The 25588-nt window shown below is 48.9% G+C and overlaps 2 long non-coding RNA genes across 3 annotated transcripts in view; one reads left to right on the top strand and one right to left on the bottom strand.

Moving 5' to 3' along the window:
* Nucleotides 1–25588, bottom strand: part of LOC102167199 — a 51108-nt gene that overhangs the window by 9692 nt on the left and 15828 nt on the right. Inside the window, exon 3 of one of the 2 annotated variants that reach the window (XR_002336884.1) lies at nt 19242–19244. The exons of the other annotated variant lie outside the window; for it this stretch is intronic. This is a non-coding gene — a long non-coding RNA (uncharacterized LOC102167199). The remainder of the gene's footprint in view (nt 1–19241; nt 19245–25588) is intronic. 2 annotated transcript variants of the gene reach the window in all.
* On the top strand, nt 3051–4346 carry LOC110255917. Its single transcript, XR_002336886.1, has 2 exons — nt 3051–3907; nt 4195–4346. It is a non-coding gene; the product is annotated as an uncharacterized LOC110255917 (long non-coding RNA).

Here is a 25588-nt window from a genome sequence, read left to right as displayed (position 1 = left end):
AAGTCTCCCAGTGCACACCCCACCCTAGACCACCCACTACCTGAAATCTGTCAGAGGCCCCACATTGTCAATCCTGTGAAGAGCATTTAAAAGAATCAGCACCCTTTAGGCCCGTGAACTATACTTAAATCAGTAAACCTCCGCCCCCACATGTTACAGTTTTCAGATAGGTCCCACTAACAGGGTTCGATAGAGGAGGAAGAGGCTCAAAGGGAAGGGAAGCAGGACACTTGGGGAGAGGCTTGAGAGAAAAAATCCAGGGACCCAAAGCCACCACCAATTATCATAGGTTTCCACCCTTCATGAAAAAGACCCCTTTTCTTTTTTTTTTCTTTTCCTTTTCTTTTTGCCTTTTAGAGATGCAGGGACATATGGAAGTTCCCAGGCAGGGGTCAAATGGAGTGATGGCTGCTGACTACTCACAGCAGAGCACATGGATCTGAGCATCTGTGACTACCCACAGTCAGAGCAAGCAGATCCTTTAACCACTGATGGGCTGGGATAAACCTGCATCCTCATGGATACTAGTTGGATTCTTCTGCTGTGCCACAATGGGAACTCCAACAGACCCCTTTTCCAAATGACATCCCACACAATCAGAGGTTAGCAAATGCAAGCCCAAGGATCAAGACAGGTGTTTCTAGGTCCAGAGCCTGCCCAGCATTAAAACAAAGGACAGTCTGACCCCAGGAATGTGTCAAACCCTCTGGCACTTGGGCCACCCAAGGAGACTAGAAGGCCATCAGATTTGAAGGATAGGTTGTCCTGTGCCTGAGGTGAGGCAGTTGTGGGGGGTTGGGGGAGTCAGAGTCTCTTGTAAACAACTTCACAACTCTGGGCAGATCCAGGTAGTTCCGTCAACCCATCTTCAACCCAGATCTGAGCCTGGAGTGTGTCCAGGGAGGGGCATGTGGGATCTGCACTTCTTACACGATGAAGTGAACAAGCAAAGCCCTTTGAGAGGTGGGTGTTTCTCTCTCCAAGCAAAAAAAAAATGACACACACTCCTCCCTATATCCCACACCAGACGCAGTAAAGAGGTGAACCTAAGCCAAACAGGTAACAGATTAAATGAAACAGCATCCTGCTCTTCATTTCTGTGTCTTGGCTTGAGTAAGAATTTTCATCAGGGGTGAAAGAGAGGGGAGAGGCTCAGATGGAAGGAAAAGAAGAAATTTTCAGAGCGCCTCAAGAGACCAGGCACTGGGATGGATGCAAACTGCTACCAAGGACCCCTGCTTTGCTCTGCCATTCACGACCGCAAGCTGCCCAGATGCCAAAAGCAGTGCAAACCAGATCTGGAACTCTGTGGGCCAGTATTCAGTCCAACACTTTTTAGGCTCGATATCTGCCTCTGCAGAATCTGAAGGCAATCAGAATTCTTTTATGGACGTTCCCAGGCCAAGGGTCCAATTGAAGTTGTAGCCACTGGCCTACACCAGAGCAACAACAGTGCAGGATCAGAGCCATGTCTGCAACCTACACTACAGCTCATGGCAAAGCTGGATCTCTAAACTGCTGAGGGAGGCCAGGGATTGAACTTCATCCTCATGGATGCTAGTCAGGTTCACTAACTGCTGAGCATGATGGGAATTCCCTGAAGGCAGTCAGAATTCTTTTTTTTTTTTTTGTCCTTTTTTTTTTTTTTAAGGGCTGCACCCATGGCATATGGAGGTTCCTAGGCTAGGGATCGAATCAGAGCTGTAGCCACTGGCCTACACCACAGCCACATCAATGCCAGGTCCAAGCCTCATCTGCAGCCTACACCATAGCTCATGGCAATGCGGGATCCTTAACCCACTAAGCAAGGCCAGGGATTGAACCCAAAACCTCATGGTTCCTAGTCAGATTCATTTCCACTGCCCTATGACGGGAACTCCCAGTCAGAATTCTTGACAGCATGTCTAGTCATCTGGACTTCAGGCTCCCTGAGCTGTCTGAAAGTGACCCAGAGATGACAAGGTCCTTCCTATCAGGTGAGTTAATTTAGACCCGAGAGTGAGAGGTGACCTGTAACCTAGCCCCCTCACAAGGCAGACCCCAGAGGGACCCAAACCACGGACTCAAACTGCACCTCTGGGCTAGGACATGCCAATGCCAAGCCGCTGGGTGCGTCAGGCTCCTCGTCCTCTAGTGGCCATCACGACTCCCGGCCAGTCTCGTCCCATACCTCTGTCTCCTGACACCACCTGGTTCCGCGGGCACTGCCCTTAAGCGCCTGGGAGCCTGGTGCTGTCCTCCCGTCTCTCTCAGACTCTGAGGCCTGCGGAGGACAGTGTTTCCCTAAGTCCTCCACATGCCTCCCTGCTCCCTGTGTGTCAGCCCTCCTTTGAGTCCATCAGGGGGACACACTTCGAGTCAGGCATCCTGATTCACCCACCCTGCCCCGCTTCACCAGCCTTTACTCTGTGTCACTTGGATTCAGGTAAGATGTGCCCTCAGGGGTGCTCAAAAGGCAGGAGAGGCCAGATGGAGGAAGATCTAAGGAACAATGCAGCGCACCCCAAGAGAGAGGGCTCCTGCATAAGGACAGCCCGCCCGCCACAAGGGTCAGCTTTTACACACACTCTTCACTGATGACCAGCAGCCCAGCTCTCCAGAGGCCAAGCCCTGGACCCTGGAAAACTGCAGGCCCCAAACCCCAGCCAGCCACCTGTGTGCTAACACTCCTGCTTCTGGAGAACCCCAAGGCCCTGTGGACCCCAGTGGCACATACAACGATGTGGGCTTTGGGTTAGCTGAGTCGACTGAACCTGACCATGACATTTGGAGGGCAGAACACGTTCCCTTTTACCGGGTGTGCCAGTTCAGACGGGAGAGTCACCTGAGGCCTGTATGTAACCTCCTTTCGAAGGACATCTCCTGGGGGATCCTCCCATCCCCATCTTGAAACACCCCCCCCTTTTTTTTTTTTTTTTGGTCTTTTTGCCTTTTCTAGGGCCACTTCCCATGGCATATGGAGGTTCCCAGGCCAGGGGTCTAATTGGAGCTGTAGCCACCGGCCTACACCAGAGCCACAGCCACAGCAATGCGGGATCTGAGCCGAGTCTGGCCTACACCACAGCTATGACAACGCTGGATCCTTAACCCACTAAGCAAGGCCAGGGATTGAACCCGCAACCTCATGGTTCCTAGTTGGATTCAATAACCACTGCGCCACAACAGGAACCCCGAAACCCATCTTTTAACCTGGAGGTGATACTACCAAGCCTCTGCTGGGCTTGAAGTGTGTTTTGGCGCCCTCTGGTGGCCATTCTGTCTAATGACAACTCACAGCCCTGCCTCCAGCTTCCTGAACAGGAAAGAATGCCCTTGGCTTGTGCTCCAAATAGTGGATTTAATCCCTCCTCTCACTCTAAGAACAATCAAGCTCATTCTAGGCGCATTAATATTCTGTCGAAGTCAGCTATGGCACTCACTCCTCCTAATCCTTCCCCACTCGTCTAAGTCCTTGAGTCAAACTCATCCAAATCTGGTGACAGAATTTCCATGAGTCTTGTTCCCCACTCTTCATTTCTGGGTTTTGGCCAGAGGTTTGTTTTTCCCCTCCAGGGGGAATTAGAGGAGGGGAGAGGCTCTGAACGAAGGAAAAGAAGAAACTTTTCAGAGAATCCTTGAGAGACCCGTCTCTGGGATGAATGCAGCCTGTGGGCTGATCAAGGAAGCGTGGCTTTAGTGCATTCAATTCATGAGCCCCCGCCCAGCTGTCCTGAGGGCAAACCCTGCAGAAGCCTGATTGGGAGCACTGAAAGCATAGTCCTCAGTCTCCTGCCTTTCGGCTGAGATGTCAGCCTCTGCAGAAGCTGAGGGCCATCAGAGATCTTTCCAATCATCTGGAATTTAGGCTCCACCAGCTGTCTGAAAGTGACCCACAGATGATAAGAGCAGGACAAGTCCTTCCTATCAGGTGAGTTAATTTAGACCTGTAACCTAGCCCTCCTGGCAAGGCATGTCCCGTGGGGATCCACTTCACCCAATTCCGACCTCACCTCTGGGCTGGGATTCGCCAATGCCAAGCAGCTGCTGGGCCCTGTCAGTGTTCTGTCACCCTCTGGTGATGAATTGTTGAATAAAAATTCAGAGCCCTTCATCCTGTATCCTGACCAAAGCCACACTAGCACCACGCTCGCCTTGTTCACCTGAGGGCGCATCTCCCTCCTACCCTCCTTCTAAGTACAACCGTGTGCTTTACAGGGGCCAGAGGTCTCTCTCAAAGTCTCCTGTGACTCTCCCTCCTCCTCCCTGCCCATCACCACTACCCCATGTCGTCCGGCTGATCCCACTTCAGTTCAGCTCACCACCTGTAAATACATCTGGCTTCCTGAATACACGCAACCTATTCCTTGCCATTGTTCATTTTCGTGGATGACTTTTAGCAAGCCATGGCTCAGTTAGAAAAAAAATAGGAACCACATGGAGGAATTTGAGACTTAGACCCAGGAAAGAGCACATCCTGCACAGCCAAAAATGCCGCTTCTACACCTCTCCATTCATGTCCTCAAGCACTGCTTTCCAGGTGCCACCCCCAACCAAAGCCCCATTCTCCAAATCAGACATGCCCAAGGCTCAAACCAAGTACCTGTGGATTCAGGGTTATACTGTTGGAGAAACCAAAGGCTATTGGCCCAACCACACCTGCTCCCCAGATAGACAGTCAAATCATTGGCACTTAGGGCTCCGTGACCCCTATGGAAATGACCACCTGGTCATGATGGAAGAACTACGCAGCCACCCCCAGGGGATGTGTTTGGGACCTGAGAGTCAGAAGCAGCTGTAACTCAACTTTCCTCACTGGGAGGTCCCTGGGGTGCCACCAGCACCACCTACAACCCCATCTCTAACCCTGGAAGGGCCAACACTAAGCAGCATCTCGGTATGTCGGAGCTCCTCGACCTCTAGTGGCTATTCCCACTCCCAGCTATTCCCATCCCAAACTTCTGCCTCCTGACCAGACCCGGTTCTGTTGGCACTGCTCTTGAGCACCTGGGAGCCTGGCTTGGTCCTCCTGTTGCTTCACTCTCTCAGAATCATCTAAGGCCTTATGGAGGGTGGTATTTCACTAAGTCTTCCATGTGCCTCCCTGCTCCCAATCTGTCAGCACTCCCTTGAGCCCATCAGGGGAGCACATTTCAAGTCAGGCAACTGGCTTCACATTACTTCCCAGAACATCCTGCTTCACCAGTCATTCTTCTTTGTCACCTGTTTCAGGTAAGATGTGCCCTCAGTGGGGCTCGCAAGGCAGGAGAGGCTCAGATGGTGGAAAAACTAAGGAACATGGCAGAACACCCTCAAGAAAGAGGGATCCTGCATGAAGACAGCCTCCCTCCAAAAGATGTAGGCTTTTATACTCACTTTTCACTGATCAGCAGCCCAGCTCTCCAGAGGGCAACCCCCGGACTCTGGAAAACTACACGCCCAATACTCCAAGCAGCAGCCTGCTTGCTCAGAATTCTACATTTGGAGAACCTAAAGCATGTGTGAACCCTGATGGCCCATCCAATAATGTGGGCTTTAGGCCAGCTGAGTCGACTGAAAGTTACCCTTTTTTTTTTTTTTTTGCTTTTTAGGGCCAAACCTGCAGCATATGGAGGTTCCCAAGCTAGGGGTCAAATCAGAGCTGTAGGTGCTGGCCTATGCCACATCCACAGCAATGCAGGATCTGAACCACATATTTGACCTACCCCGAAGCTCATGGCATTACCAGATCCCTAACCCACTGAGCAAGGCCAGGGACTGAACCTGCATCCTCATGGATGCTAGTCAGATTCGTTAACCGCTGAGCCATGATGGGAACTCAGTACCCTGATATTTTTAAGACATAACACTTTCCCTTTTACTGGGTGATCAAATTCAGACTGGAGAGTCAGCTGTGGCCTGTACATAGCCACTTTTTGATGGACACCTCCTGAGTAATCCACCCATCCCCATTTGAACCCCATTTCTGAACCTGGAGGTGCCACTACCAAGCAGCTCTTGGACTTGGACCTCCCTTCAGCGCCCTCTGGTGGCCTTTCTCTCTAATGACACCTCACAGCCCTGCCTCCTTCCTTCTGAACAGAACCCCTGGTTGGACTGCATTTGGCTTGTGCAACCAACCAATAGTAGATTTAATCTCCCTTGTCATGCTTAGAACAACCAAGCACATTCCAGGGGGGGTATTATTCTCTAAAAATAAGCCATGGCACTCCCTCCTCCTAATCCTTTCCTCTCCTCAAATTCCTTGAGTCGAACACCCTTCAGATCATGTGACCAGATTTCAATGAATCAGCTTCATAATCTTATCTGGGACTTGGCCAGATGTAAGATTTTCCACTCAGGGTAAAGAGAAGATGGGAGAGGCTCAGGAGGAAAAAAAGAATCTTTTCTGAGAACCCTCAAGAGACCAGTCTCTGGGGCAAATGCAATCTGGGGCCCAAGCAAGGAACTGCTGCTTTTGCACCCTCCATTCATGACCACCTGCCCAACTTCCCAGAGGACAAACACTGTTCAAGCCTCCTCAGGGTACCCTGCAAGGCCAGTATTAAATTCCATGCCTTTTATCTCGGATACAGCCTCTGTAGAATCCAAAGGCAGTCAGAACTCTAGACAGCCTGCCCCATCATCTGGACTTTAGGCTGCCCAAGCTGTCTGAATGCGACCCACAGATGGAAAGGGAAGGTCTTTCATTCAGGTGAGTTAATTTAGACCCGAGAGTCAGAGGCAACCTGTAACCCAGCCCTCCTCAGAAGGCATGTCTCATGAGGATCCACCACTCCCAGCCTCCTGGTTCAGATTCTCCTATGACAAATAGCTGCTGGGCTCTGCTGGTGCTCCATCGCCTTCTGGCAGCCAGTATCTCTAATAACAACTCAGAGTTTGTTCCTTCTGAGCAAACCATGGATGCACCGCACTCACCTTGTTCACCTTAAGGCCTAACTCCCTCCTACTCTCACTCTAAGTAACCCCCCCATGTGCCTTACAGATGCCTAGAAGTCTCTCTGAAAGTCTCCCCTCCTCCTCCCTATCCAACACCACCACCCTATGTCCACCGGCCAATCCCACTTCAAGTCAGCCCACCAGCTTTATAGTCATCCTCCTGCCTTAATACCTGCGACTTAGTTCTCATTATGTTTCATTCCTCATGGGTAACTTACAGGATGCTGAGGCTCAGGGGGAAAAGGAAAAAAGGAGCTCTAGGGAGGAATCTGAGACTTAGACCTGGGAAGGAGCACAACCCGGCCAGCCAGAAATGCTGCTTCTACACACTCCACTCAGGTCCCCAAGCACTGCTTTCCAGATGCCATCCCGACAAAAGCCCCATTCTCCTAAACGGACATGCCCAAGGCTCAAACCTGTGGATTCAGGGTTATTCTGCTGGAGAACCCAAAGCCTTTCTGACCACCAGTGTCTCCCGGTCCAGATAGGCTGTCAAATCATCTGTAGGTCGGGCTCCATGATCCCCAAGGAAAAGACCATTTAGTCGTGTAGGAAGAACAATGCACCCACTCACAGAGGAAGTTTTGGGGGCCTGAGGGTCAGAAGCAACCTGTAACTTGAGTTTCCTCACTGGGCACATCCTTGGTCTGCCACCAGCGCCACCTCCAAACCCATCCCTGAGCCTGCCAGTGTCAACGCGGAACAGAAGCTGGGCATGTCATAGCTCCTTGTCCTCTAGTGGCCAGAACCACTCTCAGCCACACACATGTCAAACTTCTCCTTCCTGAGCACACCCAGTTCTGTTGGCACTGCTCTTGAGCACCCGAGAGCTTGATTTGGTGCCCCCCCCAACAATTTATATCTTGATGGAAGGTGGTATTTTTCTCTCTAAATCTTTGACCTGCCACCATGTTCCCTGTCTGTCAGCACTTTGAGTCCATCAGCAGAACACACTTCAAGTCAGGCAACTGGTTTTACACTGTTCCCCATCACGCCAGGCTTGGCCAGCCCATATTTTGTGTCACCTGGTTTCAGGTAATGCGTTCCCTCAGTGGTGCTCAAAAGGAGGGAGAGGTTCAGATGGAGGAAAATCTAAGGAATTTTGCAGAACACATCCAAGAGAGAGAGGGTCCCTTCATAAAGACCGTCTGCCCACCTCAAGCTGTCAGCTTTTACACTCATCCTTCATTGATGACCAGCAGCCCAGCTCACCACAGGTCAAAACCCTGGACTCTGGAAAACTGCATGCCCCATACTCCAGCTGCCTGTGTGTTCACAGCTCTACTTCCGGAGAACCACAGGGCCATATGAACCCTGAGGCCGTGTACAAAAAAGTGGGCTTTGGGGTAACTCAGTCGACTGAAGGTGACCCTGATATTTGGAAGGCAGAACACATTCCCTTTACCAGGTGAGCCAAATTGGACTGGAGAGTGTTCTGGCCCTTTCAGTAAGGCTTTTCGATGGACCCCTCCTGGGGGATCCACCCATTCCCATCTCAAACCCCATCTCTGAGCCTGGAGGCACCACTGCCAAGCAGCTCCTAGGCTTGGGCCATGCTTTGGCCTCCTTGGTGGCTATTCTCTGAAGGACAACTCACAGCCCTGCCTCCTGCCCCATGAACAGACCCCCTGGATGGGTTGCCCTGGGCTAGTGCATTCGATAGTCCATTTAATCCCTCTTCTGACTTGAGGACAAGCCAGCACCATACAGGGGGGTGATTTTTCCTCAAAGTCAGCCATGGCACTCACTCCTCCCAATCCTTCCCCACTGCTCTAAATCCTTGAGGTGAACCCATCCAAATCTGGTGACCAGATGTCAATGAATCTGTGTCCCACTCATCATTTCTGGGACTTGGACAGAGACAAGATGTTCCCCTCAGGGGGAATGAGAGGAGGGGAGAGGCTCAGATGGACAAAAAAGAAGAAACATTTCAGAGAGCCCTCAAGAGACCTGTCTCTGGGGACCCAACCTGCTGACCAAAGCAGCGCTGCTTTTGAGGATTCTATTCATGAACACCCTCCAGCTGTCCGGAGGTCAAACACCATGCACGCCTGACCTGGGAGCCCTGCAAGCCCAGTATTCAATCCCACACATTTTGGTATCCGGTGTTAGCTTCTGCAGAATCTGAAGTCAGTCAGAACCCTTAGCAGTCTCGCCAATCATTTGGACGTTTGTCTACTAGAGCTGTTGGAAAGAAACCCACAGATGTGAAGGGTTTATAGGCAGGACATGCCCTCCTCTCCGTGCATATCCCAGGGGCATCCACCATCCCAACTCAAACCCCACCTCTGGCCTGGGACTCCCCCATACCAAGCAGCTCTCGAGCTCTGTCGCCCTCTGGCGGCCATTCTCTTGAATAGCATCTCAGAGCCCTTAACTCCTGCTTCCTGACTAGGGCTGTGGGTGCACCGTGCTGGTTTTGTTCAGCTGATGGCAGAAGTCCCTACTACTCTCACTCTAAATACCACCCTGTGATTTACGGAAGGCCAGATGCCTTTCTCAAAGCCTGCGGGGACTCTCCATCTTCCCTATGCCACAAAACTACCCCACATCCAGCAGTGGATCCCATTGCACGTCAGCTCACAGGCTGGACATTCACCTGCCTGCATTAATACACACAACATAGTTCTCTCTATGGATCGTCCTTGGGGGTCACTTACAGGAGGCCATGGCTCAGGTAGAAGAAGAAGAAAAGGGAGTTCCCATCGTGGCTCAGTGGCTAAATCCGACTAGGAACCATGATGTTGTGGGTTCGATCCCTAGCCTTGCTCAGTGGGTTAAGGATCCAGTGTTGCTGTGAGCTGTGGTGTAGGTGGCAGATGTGGCTTGGATCCTGCATTGCTGTGGCTGTGGTGTAGGCCGGCAGCTACAGCTCTGATTCGACCCCTAGTCTGGGAACCTACATATGTCGTGGGAGTGGCCCAAGAAATGGCAAAAAGATGAAAACGAAGGAAGAAGACAAAGACAATGAAGACAACGACGATGACGAAGAAGAAAAAGAAGAAACACATCTCCTCTCCTGGGAGATGTTTTGGGACCCAAGAGCCAGAAAGAACCCATACCTCGAATTTCCTCACTGGGCACATCCTCAGGCTGCCATCAGCACCACATATAACCACCTCTCTGAGCCTGGTAGTGCCAACACCAATCAGCAGCTGGGCATGTCATAGCTCCTCATCCTCTAGAGGCCATTACCACTTCCAGCCAGTCTCGTCCCAAACTGCTGCCTCCTGACCCCACTTTGTTCCACTGGCAATGCTCTTGAGCATCTGTGAGCCAGATCTGGTCTTTCTCTGTCTCTCAGAAAAATAAAAGAGCATGTGGAGGGTAGTATTTCTCCCTCTAAGTCTTTCATGGGCTTGCCTGCTCCCATCTCTCAGAAATCCTTGAGTCCATCAGAGGAACAAACTCTGTCTCAGGTAACGGGCTTTATGCTAGTTCCCCACCCCACCCCACCCCGCTTCACCAGCCCTTAGTCTGTGTCACCTGGCTGCAGGTAACATGTTCCCTCAGTGGTTCTTGAAAGGAAGGAGAGGCTCAGATGGAGGAATAAATATTTAAGGAACTTTGAAGAAAACCCTCAAGAGGGAGGTCTCTGGCATAAAGACTGCCTGCCAGGTAAAAGATATCAGTTTTACACTCACTCTTCATTGATGACCAGCAGCAGCCCAGCTCTCCAGAGGCCAAACCACCGACTCTGAAAAACTGCATGCCCAACACTCCAGCCAGCTGCCTGCGTGCTGAGAGTTCTTTCTCAGCCATCTGGACTCTGCAGACCCGTCTAAAAATGTGGGCTTTGGGCTAGCTGAGCCAACTGAAGGTGACCCTGATACTTGGAAGGCAGAATCCTTTACTGGGTGTACCAATTCAGACTGGCATGTCAGCTGCAGCCTGTAAGTAACCCTGTTTCAATGGGCACCTCCTGGGGGATCCACCCACCCCCATCTCTAAGCCTGGAGGTACCACTATCAAGCTGTTCCTGGGCTTGGACCATGTTTCAGCACCCTCTGGCAGACATTCTTTCTTTTTTCTTGCCCCCCCCCCTTTTTTTTTGCTTTTTAGGGCCGCACCTGCAGCATATGGAGGTTCCCCGGCTAGGGGTCCAATTAGAGCTACAGCTGCTGTCCTAGGCCACAGCCACATCAGATCAGAGCCACGTCTTCAAACTACACCACAGCTCACAGCAATGCTGGATCCTTAACCCACTGAGTGAGGCCAGGGATCAAATCTGCAACCTCACGGTTCCTAGTTGGATTTGTTTCCACTGCACCACAACAGGAGCTCTGGCAGACATTTTTTTCTAATGACAACTCACAGCCCTGCCTTCTGAACAGACCCCCTGGATGGACTGCCCTTGGCTCCTGCACCCCTTGGCAGATTTAATCACCCATTCCCCTCTAAGAACAAGCAAGCACCTTCTGGGGGGTTATTTTTCTCTTCAAGTCAGCCATGGCACTCACACCCTCCCCACGCCTCTAAGTCCTGAGTCAAACCCACTCCAAATCAGGTGACAGGACTTCAGTGAAGACTCCTCCCCTCATCATCTCTTTGACTTGGCAAGAGGTAAGATTTTCACACTCGGGGGGAATGGGAGGAGGGGAGGATGGAAGAAAAGAAGAAATTTTCAGATAACCCTCAAGAGATGAATCTCTGGGATGGATTCAACCTGCCAACCAAGGAACTGCTGCATTTGCACTCTCCATTCATGACCACCATGCAAGTCTGATCTGCAAAAACACTGCAAGCCCAGTGTTAAATCCCAAGCCTTTGGGCTGAGATGTAAGCTTCTGCAGAATCCAAAGGCAGTCAGAAATCTTCAGAGCCTGTCCAATCATTGGGACTTTAGTCTACCCGAGCTGTTGGAAAGTGACCCTCAAATGGGAAGGGCAGGACAAGGTCCTTCCTATCAGGTGAGTTAATTTGGACCCAATTACCTTCACTTTAGGCTACCCAGCTGTCTGAAAGAGACCCTCAGATATGAAGGGCAGGACAAGGTCCTTCTTATCAGGTGAATTAATTTAGACACGAGTCAGAGGCAACCTGCAACAGCCCTCTTCACAAGTCATGTCCTGGAGGTGGGGGGATTCTCCCCCCCCCCCCCAAATCAAACCCCACCTCTGGTCTAGGAAAACCAGTGCCAAGCAGCTGCTGGGCTTGACATGCTCTCTGGTGCCCTCTGGCGGTCATTCCCTCTCATGACAACTCAGAGCCCTGCCTTCTGCCTCCTGAACTCTAGAACCCTTGGATGGACTGCTGTGGGCCTGTGCACCCAATATTTGATTTAATCCCTCCTCTCACTCTATGAACAACCAAGCTCCTTCCATGGGGTTATTTTTTTTCTCAAAGTCAGCCATGGCACTCACTCCTACCAATCCTTCCCCACTCCTCTAAGTCATTGAGCTGAACCCGCTGCAAATCAAGTGACCGATTTCAATGTATCAGCCTCCCTCTCTTCATTTCTGGGACCTGGACTGAGGTCAGATTTTCCCCCTAAGGGGTAAACGAGAGGAGGGGAGAGACTCGGATGGAAAAGAAGAAACTTTTCAGAGAACACTCAAGAGTTGAGTCTCTGTGATGGTTGCAACCTGCTGACCAAGGAACCTCTGCTTTTGCCTCTCCATTCACGTTCACCTGCCTGGTTGTCCAGATGCCAAACAGCAGGCACGCCTGATCCAGGAACACCGCAAGCCCAGTGCTCAATCCCATGCCCTTTGGGCTTGGATGTCTGCCTCTGTGGAATCCTAAGTCAGTCAGAACTCTTGACAGCGTGTCAAATCATCAGGACTTTAAGCTACCCAAGCTGTCTGAAGGTGACACCCAGATGGGATAGGGAGGACAAGGTCAGAGGTGAGAGTAAGAGGGCATCTGTAAGCTAGCCCTCCTCACAAGTACGTCCCTGTGGGATCCACCGTCCCCAACTCCAACCTCACCTCTGGGCTGGGATTTGCCAATGCCAAGCAGCTGCTGGGCTCTGTTGGTGCTCTGTCACCCTCTGGTGGCCATTCTCTCAAACAACAGCTCAGAGCCCTTCCTCCTGCCTCCTGACCAAAGCCATGAATGGACTGCTCTCCCCTTGTTCCCCTGATGGCTGAATATTCTCCTACTCTCACTCTAATTACCACTGGTTCCTTACAGAGGCCAAAGGTCCCTCTCAAAGTCTCCCAGGGCATTCCCTCCTCCTCCCTACCCAACGTCACTACCCTGCACCCACTGGCCAATCACACATGAGGTCAACTCACCACCTGGACATTCGTCTGCTTGCCTTAATCTACTCGATCTAGTTCTATCTGTGGATCATTCCTCTGGGGTATCTGACAGGATGCAGTGACTCAGGTAAAAGAAAAGGAGAAAAGGAGTGTGTAGAAGTGATGTTTTCGGCTGGCGAGGATGTGCTCCTTCCTGAGGTCTGTGTCTTACGTTACACCCGAGGGTGTAAGACGTCACCTCTGCACGCTCCATTCAGGTTCACGAGCACTGCTTGCAGATTCCACACCTGACCAAATCCCAGTTCTTGAAAACGGACATGCCCAAGGCTCAAACCAAACATTGATTCAAGCAAGGTCCTACCGCTAGAGAACCCAAAGGCATTCAGACTCTCCCCCTCCCAGGTAGCCTGTCAAGTCATCTGGTCTTAGGCCTCTGTGACCCCCTATGCAAGTGACCACTAGTCATGAAAGAAGAATGATGCACCCACTCTCAGGACCTGTTTGGGACCCAAGAGTCGAAAGCAACCTGTAACTCACCTTTCTTTGCTGGGCACATCCTCAGAGTGCTGCAAGTGCCACTTCCAACCCCATCTCTGACCCTGAAAGTGCCAAAACCAAACAGCAGCTGGGTATGTCAGGGTTCCTCGTCCTCCAGTGGCCACTTCCACTCCCAGCCAGTCTCATCCCAAATTTCTTCCTCCTGACTCACCTGGTCCCACTGGCGCAGCTCTTGAGAACCTGTGAGCTCAATTTTGTCCTCCTCCTCCTGTCTCTTTCTTACAGAAAAATCAAAGGCCTTATGGAGCATGGAATTTCTCTAAGTCTCCTATATGCCTCCCTGTGCCCTGTCAGTACTCCCTTGAATCCATCAGGGGAGCACATTTTGAGCCAGGAAACTTGCTTTGTATTGTTTTCCACCCCCCACCCTCATTGCCAGCCCTTATTTTGTGTCACCTAGCTTCAGGAAAGATGTTTCCTCACTAGGGCTCAAAAGGAGAGCAAGGCTCAGATGGAGGAACAACTATGGAACTTTGCAGAACACCCTCAAGAGAGAGGGCTCTGGCATAAAGACAGCCTGCCCTCTAAAAGACATCGGCTTTTACACTCATTCTTTATTTATGACAAGCAACCCAGCTCTCCAGATGCAAAACACCTGGACTCTAGAAAACTGCATGTCCAGTACTCCAGCCAGTTGCCTGGGTGCTCTGAGTTCTAATTCTGGAGAGCCTCACAGCCAGCTGAGCCCAGAAGTCCCGCCCAATAATATGGGCTTTGGGCTAGCTGAGCTGACTGCAGTTGAGCCAGATATCTGGAAGGCAGAACTCTTTCCATTTATTTATACCAGATGAGTCAGCCGCAGTGGTTCAGTAACCAATTTTTGCTGGACCCCTCCTGGAGGATCCACCCATACACATTTCAAACCCCATCTCTGAGCCTGCATGTGCCAGTACCAAGCAGCTACCAGGCTTGGCCAGCGCTTTGGCGCCCTCTGGCGGCCATTATGTCTAATGACAACTCAGAGGCCTGCCTCCTGCCTCCTGAACAGACCCCTGGATGGACTGCACTGGGCTTGTGCACTGGGTAGTTGATTTAATCCCTCCTCTCATTCTAAAACAACCATTTTTCTCTCATAGTCAGCAAAAGTGCTCACGCCTCCCAATCCTTCCCCTCTCCTCTGAGTCATTGAGCCGAACCCACTCCCAATCACGTGACCAGATTTCAATGAATCAGCCTCCCCATCTTCATTTCTGCCACTTGGGTCGAGGTGAGATTTTCACCATCAGGGGTGAATGAGAGGAGGGGAGAAGCTCAGACGGTAGGAAAAGAAGGAAACTTACAGAAAACCTTCAAGAGATGAGTCTCTGGGATGGATGAACCTGCTGACCAGGGAAATGCTGCTTTTGCACCCTCCATTCACAGCCACCCACCCACTGCCCAGAGGTCACACACTGCGCAAGCCTGTTCTGGGAGCGCTGCAAGCCCAGTATTCCATCCCACACCCTTTTGTCTCAGATGCAGCCTCTGCAGAATCCAAAGCAGTCAGAACGCTTCACGGACTGTCCAATCATCTGGACTTCAGGCTACCTGAGCTGTCAGAAAGTGACCCGCAGCTGGGAAGAGCAGGACAAGGTCCTTCCTATCAGGTGAGCTAATTTAGACCCAAGAGTCAAAGGAGACCTGTAACCCGGCCCTCTTCACAAGGCATGACCACTGCTGATCCACCACCCCCACGTCAAACTCCACCTCTGGGCTGGAATAGGCCAATACCAAGCATCTGCTGGGCTCTGTTGCCCTCTGGTGGCCAATCTCTTGAATTACAACTCAAAGCCCTTCCTCCTGCCTCTGAAACAAATTCATGGGTTGCCCTGGGCTTGTGCACCTCAGAGCCAATGTAAATCATCCTCTCCCTCTAGGAACACTGGTTTCAGCTCTCCTAGGCAAACACCATGCAATCCTGGCTCTGGGAAATGCATGCCAAATATTCTGACCAGCTGCTTGTGGGTTTAGGGTTCTTCTTCGGGAGAAACCAAAAGTCAGCCAGACCCCTGATTGCCAGTCCAAGGGTGTGGACTTTGGTCTATCTGAGCTGACTGCAAGTGACCCAGATGCGTTGAAGGTGGAACCATTTCCCTTTTACCGGGTGAGCCAATTTTGATTGGAGAGTCAAGGGCGGCCTGTAACCTTCCCCTCCTCACCAGACACCTCCTGAGGGAATCCACCCCTCCCCATCTCTGAGCCTGGAAGTGCCAACACCAAGCAGTTGCTGGGCTTGCCCAGTGCCTTAGTGCCCTCTGGTGGCCATTTCCTCTAATAACAACCCAGAGCCCTCCCACTCCTGCCTCCTGAACAAACCCATGGACTGCACTGGACTTGTGCACCTCAGAGCTGATGTAATTCCTCCTTTCCTTCTAGGAACAACCAAGTGCCTTCCAGGAGGCAGGTATTTCCCTCTCACCGTCATCCATGGCACTCACTCCTCCCTATCCCTTAGCATTCCTCTTAGTCTATGAGCTGAACCCACTGCAAATCAAGTAACTGGATTTACATTAAATCAGCCTCCCGCCTTAATTTATGTGACCTGTCTTGAACTAAGATTTTTTCCCTTAGGGGTGAATGAAAGGGGGGAGAGGCTCAGATGGAAGAAATAGAAAGAAATTTCAAGAGACCAGAGACAATTTTCAGGAAATGGGCAACCTTCCCACCAAGGAACCTCTGCTTTTCCATTCTCCATTCATGACCACCCACCCAGCTTTCCAGATGCCAAACATGGTGCAGGCATGATCCTGGAGCACTGCATGCCCAGTAGCCAAGCCAACTACATCTGTGTTCAGTTTTCTGCCTCTGCAGAATCCAAAGGCAGTCACCACTCTTGCCAGCCTGCCCAAGTGTCTGGACTTTAGGCCACCTGAGCTGTCTGAGAGCGCCCCACAGATGGGAAGGCAGACAGGTGAGGTAATTATTCTGGGGAGTCAGTGGTGCTCTGTATCCTACCCTGCTCCCTAGGCATGTCCTGGGGGATCCACCAGCCCCATCTTCAACTCTGGCTCTGTGCTGGCACAGGCCGATCCCAAGCACCTCTGGGCTTTGCCGGTGCTCTGGCAACCGTTCTCTCTAATAACCACTCTGAGGACTTCCTTCTGCCTCCTGACCAAACCCAGGGGTGGACTGCACTAGGGTTGTGCACTTGACAGCTGATTTCCAACCTACTCTCCCTCTAACGAAAACCACATCCCGCCTGACAGAGGGCAATCTGTCTCTCTCTCAAAGTCTCCTGTGGCACTGCTTCCTCCTTTCCCAACACCACTGCTCTACGTCCCTCAGCTGATCCATCCCACTTCACGTCAGGTCACCAGCTGGAAAGTCATCTGCTCACCGTAAAACATGTGATCGCCTCTTAGCAAATGCCCTTTCCCTGGAGATGAATGAGAGGAAGCACTGGTTCAGGAAGAAACATGAAAAGGCACTCGGGGGAGAAATTTTGGAGATATATCCCAGTGAGGAGCACAGCCTGACCAGACAAAACACTGGTGCTGTTTCACACTCCATTCAGATCCTCAAGCACTGGTTTCCTGTGCATGTAACAGAAGGCTGATTTGGGACAGCTGCATGCTCAGGAATCAAGCCAGATATTTTGTATTCTGGGTTATGATGCTGGAGAATCCAAAGGCAGTGAGACCCCAGGCGGCCTGCCAAACCGTTTAGTCTTAGTGCTCCACCAGCAGCACGGAAATGACCCTTAGTTGTAAAGGAAGACCTGTGTACCCACTATCAGGAGAGGAATTTTGGACCTGAGAGTCAGAAGCAACCTGTAACTCACCTTTCCTTGCTGGGCACATCCTCAGGGTTCCACCAGCACCATTTCCAACCCTGTCTCTAAGTCTGGGAGTGCCAAGCTGCAGGTGGGCAATGTCAGGGCTCCTTGTCCTCTAGCGACCATTACCTCTGCTGACAATTCAGATCCCATCCTCTGCCTCCCGACGGCAAGCGGTTCTGTCTGCACTGCTCGTGACTATCTGCGAGCCTAATCTGGTCCTCCTTTCTTTCTCAGAAAACTCAAGGGCCTTACAGAAGGTGGTGTTTCTCTCTCAAAGTCTCCCATATCCTTCCCTGCTCCCTATCAGCAGCCCTTGAAGTCCATCAGCTGAATGCACTACGAGTCAGATAATTGGCTTTAAATTATTTCCCCTCTGTCCTCCTTTTAGCCACCCTTTATCTTATGTGACCTGGCTTTAGGTAAGATTTCCCCTCAGGGGTGCACGAAAGGAGAGAGAGGCTTAGATCAAAGAAAAATGTGGGATGTTCAGAGAACACTCAAGAGACAGGTTTCTGGGATGGGCATAGCCTGCCCTCCAAAGGACCCCTGTTTTATACTCTCCACTGATGACCATCGGCCCTGCTCTCCAGATGCCAAACATCATGGAAGCCTGATTCTGGAAAACCAAATGCCCAATACTCAAACCAACTGCCTGTGTTTCGGAGTTCTACCTCTGGAGAATCAAAAGGCAGTCTGAACCTTGAAGAGCTGTCCTTTAACATGGGCTTTGGGCTAGCTGTGCCGCTTGAAAATGACCCAGATGTGTGAAGGTGGAACAAGTTTCCTTTCCCCAGGTAAGTCAATTTGTCCTGGAGGGTCAGTTGCGACCTGTAAGCAACCCCTCCTGGCGGGACATCTCCTGGGGTACCCACCATCCCCATCTGCAACCCCATCTCTGAGCCTAGCAGTGCCAACACAAGCAACTGCTGTGCTTGGATGGCACCTCAGCGCCCTCTGGCGACCATTCTCTCCAATGACAACTCAGAGCACCTCCTCCTGCCTCCTGAACAAACCCATGGACTGCCCTGGGGTAGCTGATTCAGTTCCTCCTCTAAGAACCACCAAGAGCTGTCCAGAGGGAGTATTTTCCCCCTCCAGTTCAGCTGTGGCTCTCACTCCTCCCAATCCTTCACCATTTCTCTTAGTCAATGAGCCACGGCCACTCTGAATCAGGTAAACTTTTTAAAAATTAATCATCCTCCCCTCCTAATTTATGTGACTTTTCTTGAGTCATATTTTTCCTCGGGGGTGATCCAGAGGAGGGAGAGGCTCGAATGGAAGAAAAAGAAGAAATTTTTCAGAGAACCGAGAGACAGGTCTGTAGGATCGTCGCAGCCTGCCCACCAAGGAAACTCTGCTTTTCCTCTCTTCATTCATGACCACTGGCCCAGCTTTCCAGGCCCCGTGCCGTGTGCAAGTCTGATCCTGGAGCAGTGCTTGCCCAATATTCAAGCTAACGCCTCTTGGACTGATTTCCCTCCTCCTCTCACTCTAAGAACCACCACAGGCCTCATATGAGTCCACGAGCTCTCTCTCTCTCTCAAAATCTCCCAGCACGGTCCTTTCTCCCTGTCCAACACTACTAGGCTGGTTGGAGCTTGCCCTGCCTCCAGGACAGGCCCCAAACTCACCCTCCCCAAGGTCACTGGAGTGACCCCTATCTGGTATCGAAGCACATATTCAGGTCAAGACTGGCAAACTGATTTTACAGTAATGCTCTGGGCACAAGGGAATTTTAGATGTTTGTGGGTTTTGACTGACACCTTCTCAGACTGGATGGAGTCATTTCTCACCTGAACTGAGACTGCCTTGGAGGTTTCTAAGACCTTTCTCAAGGAAAGAATTCCCCGTTTGGGCCCCCTAAGTCCATCAAGAGGGACAAGGGGCCTGCCTTTGTTCCCAAATTACGAAGGGAGTCTCTAGAGCTGTAGGAATTACATGGGGTTTACCCTCCACTTGGAAACCGCAATCCTCAGGAAAGTAGAACAAATCAAACCCTCAAAAGGAACTCCTGGATTTCCCACTGTGGCTCAGAAGGAGAAGGTAGTTCTGGATCGTCGCGTGGTGTAAAGCTGTGATTATTTCCCCCTCTCTGAAAGGCATATTTCTACTGGTCCATATCCCCCAGGGTGGTCTCAGAGCCAGTTCCTTCAGGAATGTGCCTCCCATACATGGTCTCATATGGACTCAACATGATTTTTCCTTTAGGGACTATTCGCATTCGTACAAGTGCTATGGGGAAAGGGAGATCAAGCGTTGATGAGTGTCTTGACATAATTGGAATGTTTCCCTTTATTATTTAATTTTACTGGAGTGTGTGTGTGTGTGTATATATATATATAGAGAGAGAGAGAGAGACAGAGGTATTCATTTTTTTCCCCACATAGGTTATTACAGAATATTGAGTCTATTTCCCTGTGCTCTACAACAGATTCTTGCTCGTTATCTATTCTGCACATAGTAGTGTGTATGTACTAATACTATTGTCCCAATTTATTCCCCCTCCCCATGGTTTCCCCCTGGGTAACCATAAGTTTGATTTCAGGAACTGTGTTTGTTTCCATTTTATAAGGAAGTTTTGTATAATTTTACTAGATTCCACATAGAAGGGATCTCATAAGCTATTTCTCTGATTTACTTGGTATGTTAAACTCTAGGTCCACCCATGTTGCTGCAAATGGCATTATTTCATTCTTTTTACAGCCAAGTAACATTCCATTATATATACCACATCTTTAGCCATTCCTCTGTCAAAGGACATTTAAGTGGCTTCTATGTCTTGGATAGTGTCAGTAGTTCCACAATGAATATTGGGGTACATATAACTTTTCCAATTATGGTTTTCTCCAGATATATGTCCAGAAGTTTCTTTGTTTTTTGTTTTTCTTTTTAGGGCTGCATCTGAGGCATATGGAAGTCCCCAGGGTAGGAGTCAAATAGGAGCTGCAGCTGTTGTCCTATACCACAGCCACAGCAATGCCAGATCCCAGCTGCATCTGCAACCTATGCTGCATCTTGCAGCAATGCCAGATCCTTGCTTAAATGATGCCCCATTTGTGCACAATGCACACTAGGCTGGTAAGTTCTAGGAACCTAGGTATAACCATTCATAACATCACCCAGCACTGAGATAAAGGGGCAAAAAGATTCCCTCCAGCAGGAGTAGGGATTGCTCTTGGACTAGACAAGGGGGATTTGGTGGCCCCCTGGGGAAGTTCTGCATACCATGAAATCACTGCACAAATCCTTACACGAGCCCCTGAGGACTTGCCTAAAAGCATGAGGGATGCTTTATTCCATACTTCTCTGGACTTGGTAGAAAATATTGTACTTGACAATAGGCTAGCCCTTGACTACTTCCTGGCTGAGCAAGGGAAATTCGGCATAGTTATTAATAAAACCCACCACGTACATGGGAGTAACTCTGGTCAGATTGAGGTAAACATAAAAGAGGTGTATAAGCAAGCTCAAAGGGCACAAAGGTATCCCCCCAAAGGTCCCAATCCAAGCTCCATCTGGAATAAGGTCAAAGAGAGCCTTTCTAGTTTAAACTGGTCTCTTCCATTTCTTGGCACACTGACTGCATTAACCTCCTGTTCGTCTTCAGGCCTTGCTTCCATAACCGCCTTGTCAACTCTGTTAGCAAAGAGCTTGAATCCCTCAAACTTCAGATGATACTAACACAAGGGTACAAGAACTGAGGCTGCAGCCTTCTGAAGCTCGGGCTTATGTTAGACGGGGCAGGGACAGTTCTGCGCCTCCAATCCAGGGGAAACCTATGCCCATGTTCAGCAGGAAGCAGCCCCAGAAGACAGACCTTCCCCCTCAAGAATGGGGAGTAGTGACGAGGAAAGGGGGTGTTGTTGCCAGAGCCGACAGCAGATCCTTGCCAAAGCCTGTGAAACCCTCCTTGAACTGGAGTTATCGTGTATCGAGAAGTGAAAGGTCTGGAGACAAGAGGAGGAAGCTATAGGAAGAGACAAACCAGACGGAACCAGGTGGAATCAGGATGATGACGACTCTGGCCTCCCCAGACTCCGAGTCTCATTCAACAGATTTTGCCACATTAGCTACTAGATGACACACCTACTGGTGGTCGTGACTGGAAGATGCTGACCAAAAAAATCATAAAAGGGGGGTGGCACCCATTTCCAGGAAAGCCCTGACCCTTCCCTGAAGAGCAATGGGCAGGCCTCCCTGTCATTAGCCTCACTCCTCCTCCCTTTATATTTACTCCTTAAAATCAAAGACCTCTCCTAACTTGACTGGGAACTTCAGCCATGAACTAAGGTCCTACTTATCCATTCTTTGCCCACTGAATAAAGCCTGGGCATCCACCTCCGCTTTGGTTTCATTTTTGGCTGCATAAACCCAAACTAGCATCTATTCTACGCTTTTTTTTTCTTTTTTCTTTTTAGGGCCACTTGTGAGGCATGTGGAAATTCCCAGGCTAGGGATCGAATTGGGGTTATAGTTCCTGGCCTACACCACAGCCATGGCAATGTGGGATCTGAACCATGACCTACACCACAGCTCATGGCAACTCTGGATCCTTGAACCACTGGGCAAGGACAGGGATCAAACCTGCTTCTTCATGGGTATGATTTGGGTTTGTTACCACTGAACCACAATGGGAACTCCCCTATTCTATGCTTTATTTTCATTCTTGTCCTTATGCTAATGACAAGTATGATTGAAAATGACCACCTTAAAAAAAGACTTTGAAATATATTTACTACCCTTGTTTGTAAATCAGAAAAGTAGAGCAACACATCTCCTTAAGATTCAAGGAAGAAGCTCTAGCTCCACCTTCAGCTCCCGAATTTGGAATTCAACTTAAACTCTTCCCTGAACCATTTGCATATGGGACATTTACACTATCTTTACGTGCTGTGTAAATACTAAAAATTTTATCATAAAACTGACATTACTATTTACATTGTGCATCACATGTCCTTCCACACATGTAAGTACAATACCTATGTTTTATTATATATAATAGATGATCATGTAATTATGTATCAATTATCTCCCTCATGTGTATAAGCATGTACTTCAGCCTACTGTTATTACAGGACACATTAAACAGGTCAGTCCAGGAATTCCCTCATGGCCTAGTGGTTAAGAACTTGTCATTAAGACTGCTGTGGCCCAGGTTACTGCTGTGGCTTGGGTTTGATCCCAGACCTGGGAAATTCTACATGCTGCAGGTGCTACAAAACAAAAGACAGTTCAATCCTGATTAGATTCCAGTCACTAGAGAACATTCATGGGGTAACTGAAGTGATTGATAGTGTATAGGACTATATTTATTAATTCTACATATCACATTATATCCAAACATTTTCCAGTCAACATGCTTATCATAACCAACAACCAGAACATAGTCAGAAAGCCTTGATAAATCATCAACCTGCCCACAAATGTGCCTCTCTCCTAGTTCAGGGCCCAAGAATCATGGGGATTTCTATAAATGATTTATCCATCCATCCATCTGTCCATACCTGCGGCATGCTGAAGTTCCAGGGCCAGGGGTCATCCCCAAGCCACAGCAGTGACAATACCAGTCCTTAACCACTAGGCCACCAGGAAACTCCAAAGGAATTATATCTTGCATTTGGTACTTATTTTAGGGCCATTTTTACCCTTAACTGCCCACTTTTTCTCCTTAAGTAAGACATCCCAGTGGACTATCATATCAGCTTGTGTTCACATGTAACTGGCTCTATGCATTTGGTATTTTTAATTATGGAGGAGGCTGTGACTCAGCTGTGGCCATCAGATGCCTTATCACAGTCAGGCGACTTGGAGCTGGGATTAAATTTTATAGTATTTACCAACATGATAAACCATAATGTGTTATTGAGTGAATGGTCACAGGACATAGAGTAATTACACACACTCACAGGCTTATCAGGTAAATAGCTTCCCTAATCAAATCCTCCTACCTCCCACTCAATCTCATACTTCATATGCCATTATTGCCTGGCCAAACCCCCCAACAAGGCAAAGCATGTGACTGCATAAGAGTCAACTAACCAATCTAACAAAGATATTGCCACTACTTCAGTGACAGAAAGTTAGTATAACTACAACAGAGCCTGCTAATAATACAAATCAATTAGATATATAAGGCTTAAACAAAATGATGTCCCCCCTAGCTGTCGTGTACCTCAAACAAAATAAAGTACATTTTAATAATCTCCAAAAGAAAATATATTAAATATATCAATGTCAATTTTAACAGACTACTACACTGAATACTAATGTCATGTAAATGCATAAATCTTATATGTATAAAGTTCTATTCACCCTGTTGAAGTAGTTTCATATTTAATGTGAGGCACTATAAGTGACTAGATGAACTTACTAGCTCCATATACATATGGGTGTTGTCCCAGTCTATTAATTTCTAATAAAATTAGACATCCGGAGTTCCCGTCGTGGCGCAGTGGTTAACGAATCCGACTAGGAACCATGAGGTTGCGGGTTCGATCCCTGGCCTTGCTCAGGTTAAGGATCTGGCATTGCCATGAGCTGTGGTGTAGGTTGCAGACGTGGCTCAGATCCTGTGTTGCTGTGGCTCTGGTGTAGGCTGGCGGCTACAGCTCCGATTCGACCCCTATCCTGGGAACCTCCATATGCCATGAAAGCGGCCCAAGAAATGACAAAAAGACAAAAAAAAAAAAAAACAACCAAAGAAACAATGAGCATAATTATCAGACATAAAAATCTCAGATGAAGGTGTAACCTATAGGAGGGAAGAAGGGGGTATGTTTTCTACCTCAAAAGCATTAAGTAATTTATACAAAAGTTTTTATGAAATAAACAACTGAAGGAAGATTTAGTAGAAAATTAAGAATAAAGTGCTTAGTTGAATCAAGTCATGAAGCACAGACACACTGCCCACCACCCTCCGCAAATACAGAACAGTTTTCATAACCTATTAACAAGTACCAAACATAAAAGGGGAAATAAGGAGTTCCTGCTGTGGCTCAGTGGGCTAATTAATTAATTAATCAATAAAAACTCCAATAACTGAACTTTAAAGAATAACATAGTTTTTACTGGACTCACAATTTTGGTTGGGGTGACCTTGGAGAATAACGTTTAGGGTAACAGTGCAATCTTATTCTAGAATTCGACAGAGTAACGACCTTGATGCTGGATCAGGACACCCCAGTGGCGTAACTGGGTATAATGGTCTGTTTGCTCAATGACTGGAGTCCTACGTGTTAGACTGGAGTGGTCCTGGTCGCTCTATCTGTCATAGATTTCTCCCACTGTGAAAGGACAACAAGAGATGTAAGACCTAATTTTCAAAATGCCTTCAAACTAAATGATGATATAATCTACATTCAATTGATTTATACATACGCCAATGCAGAACAGGGTGTGTAAGGGTTTGCAGAGCCCGGCAACTGTATAAAACTTGAAATTCTATCCACAGTGGTTCAAGTCCTCTTCCTAAGAATATGCTTATAATTAGCATTCTTTCACTAATTACCCAATTTTACTTGCTATAGCTTTCCTTACATCAACTGAGTCAAAAATCTAGGCTATCTACAAACCTGGAGAGAGCCAAACAACATCAGCTCCTATGGATTATTGTAACACATTCCTGATGCAGCCCAATTATGTATTAAAGAACCACAATCCTAAGAATATGCTTATAATAGGCATTCTTTCACTACCCAGTTTTACTTGCTATAGCATTCCTTACAGTAACCGAATTAAAAATCTAGGCTATCTACAAACCTGGAGAGAGCCAAACAACATCAGCTCCTATGGATTATTGTAACACATTCCTGATGCAGCCCAATTATGTATTAAAGAACCACAATGGCCATCCTACCATCACCAAGGTATATATTTTTGCACCAGTGCTCGCCTTAACCCTGGCTGTCACATAATGAGTTCCTCTTCCCACGCCCTATCCACTAATTAATGTAAACCTAGGCGTACTGTTTATATTAGTTGTATGAAGCCTCACAATGTATTCCATCCTCTGAGCTGGATGAGTTTCAGATTCAGAACACACACACACCTGGAACTCTGGGCAGTAGAAATCTCATATGAAGAAACACAAGCTATTGTTCTCTTATCAGTCCTGCTGCTAAATGGACCATTTACACGTTCACCAGTAATTATT

The sequence above is a fragment of the Sus scrofa genome, chromosome 12 (genome assembly GCF_000003025.6).
Source record: "Sus scrofa isolate TJ Tabasco breed Duroc chromosome 12, Sscrofa11.1, whole genome shotgun sequence".
Taxonomy (NCBI): Eukaryota; Metazoa; Chordata; class Mammalia; order Artiodactyla; family Suidae; genus Sus; species Sus scrofa.
This window is presented reverse-complemented; position numbering and strand designations above follow the sequence as displayed.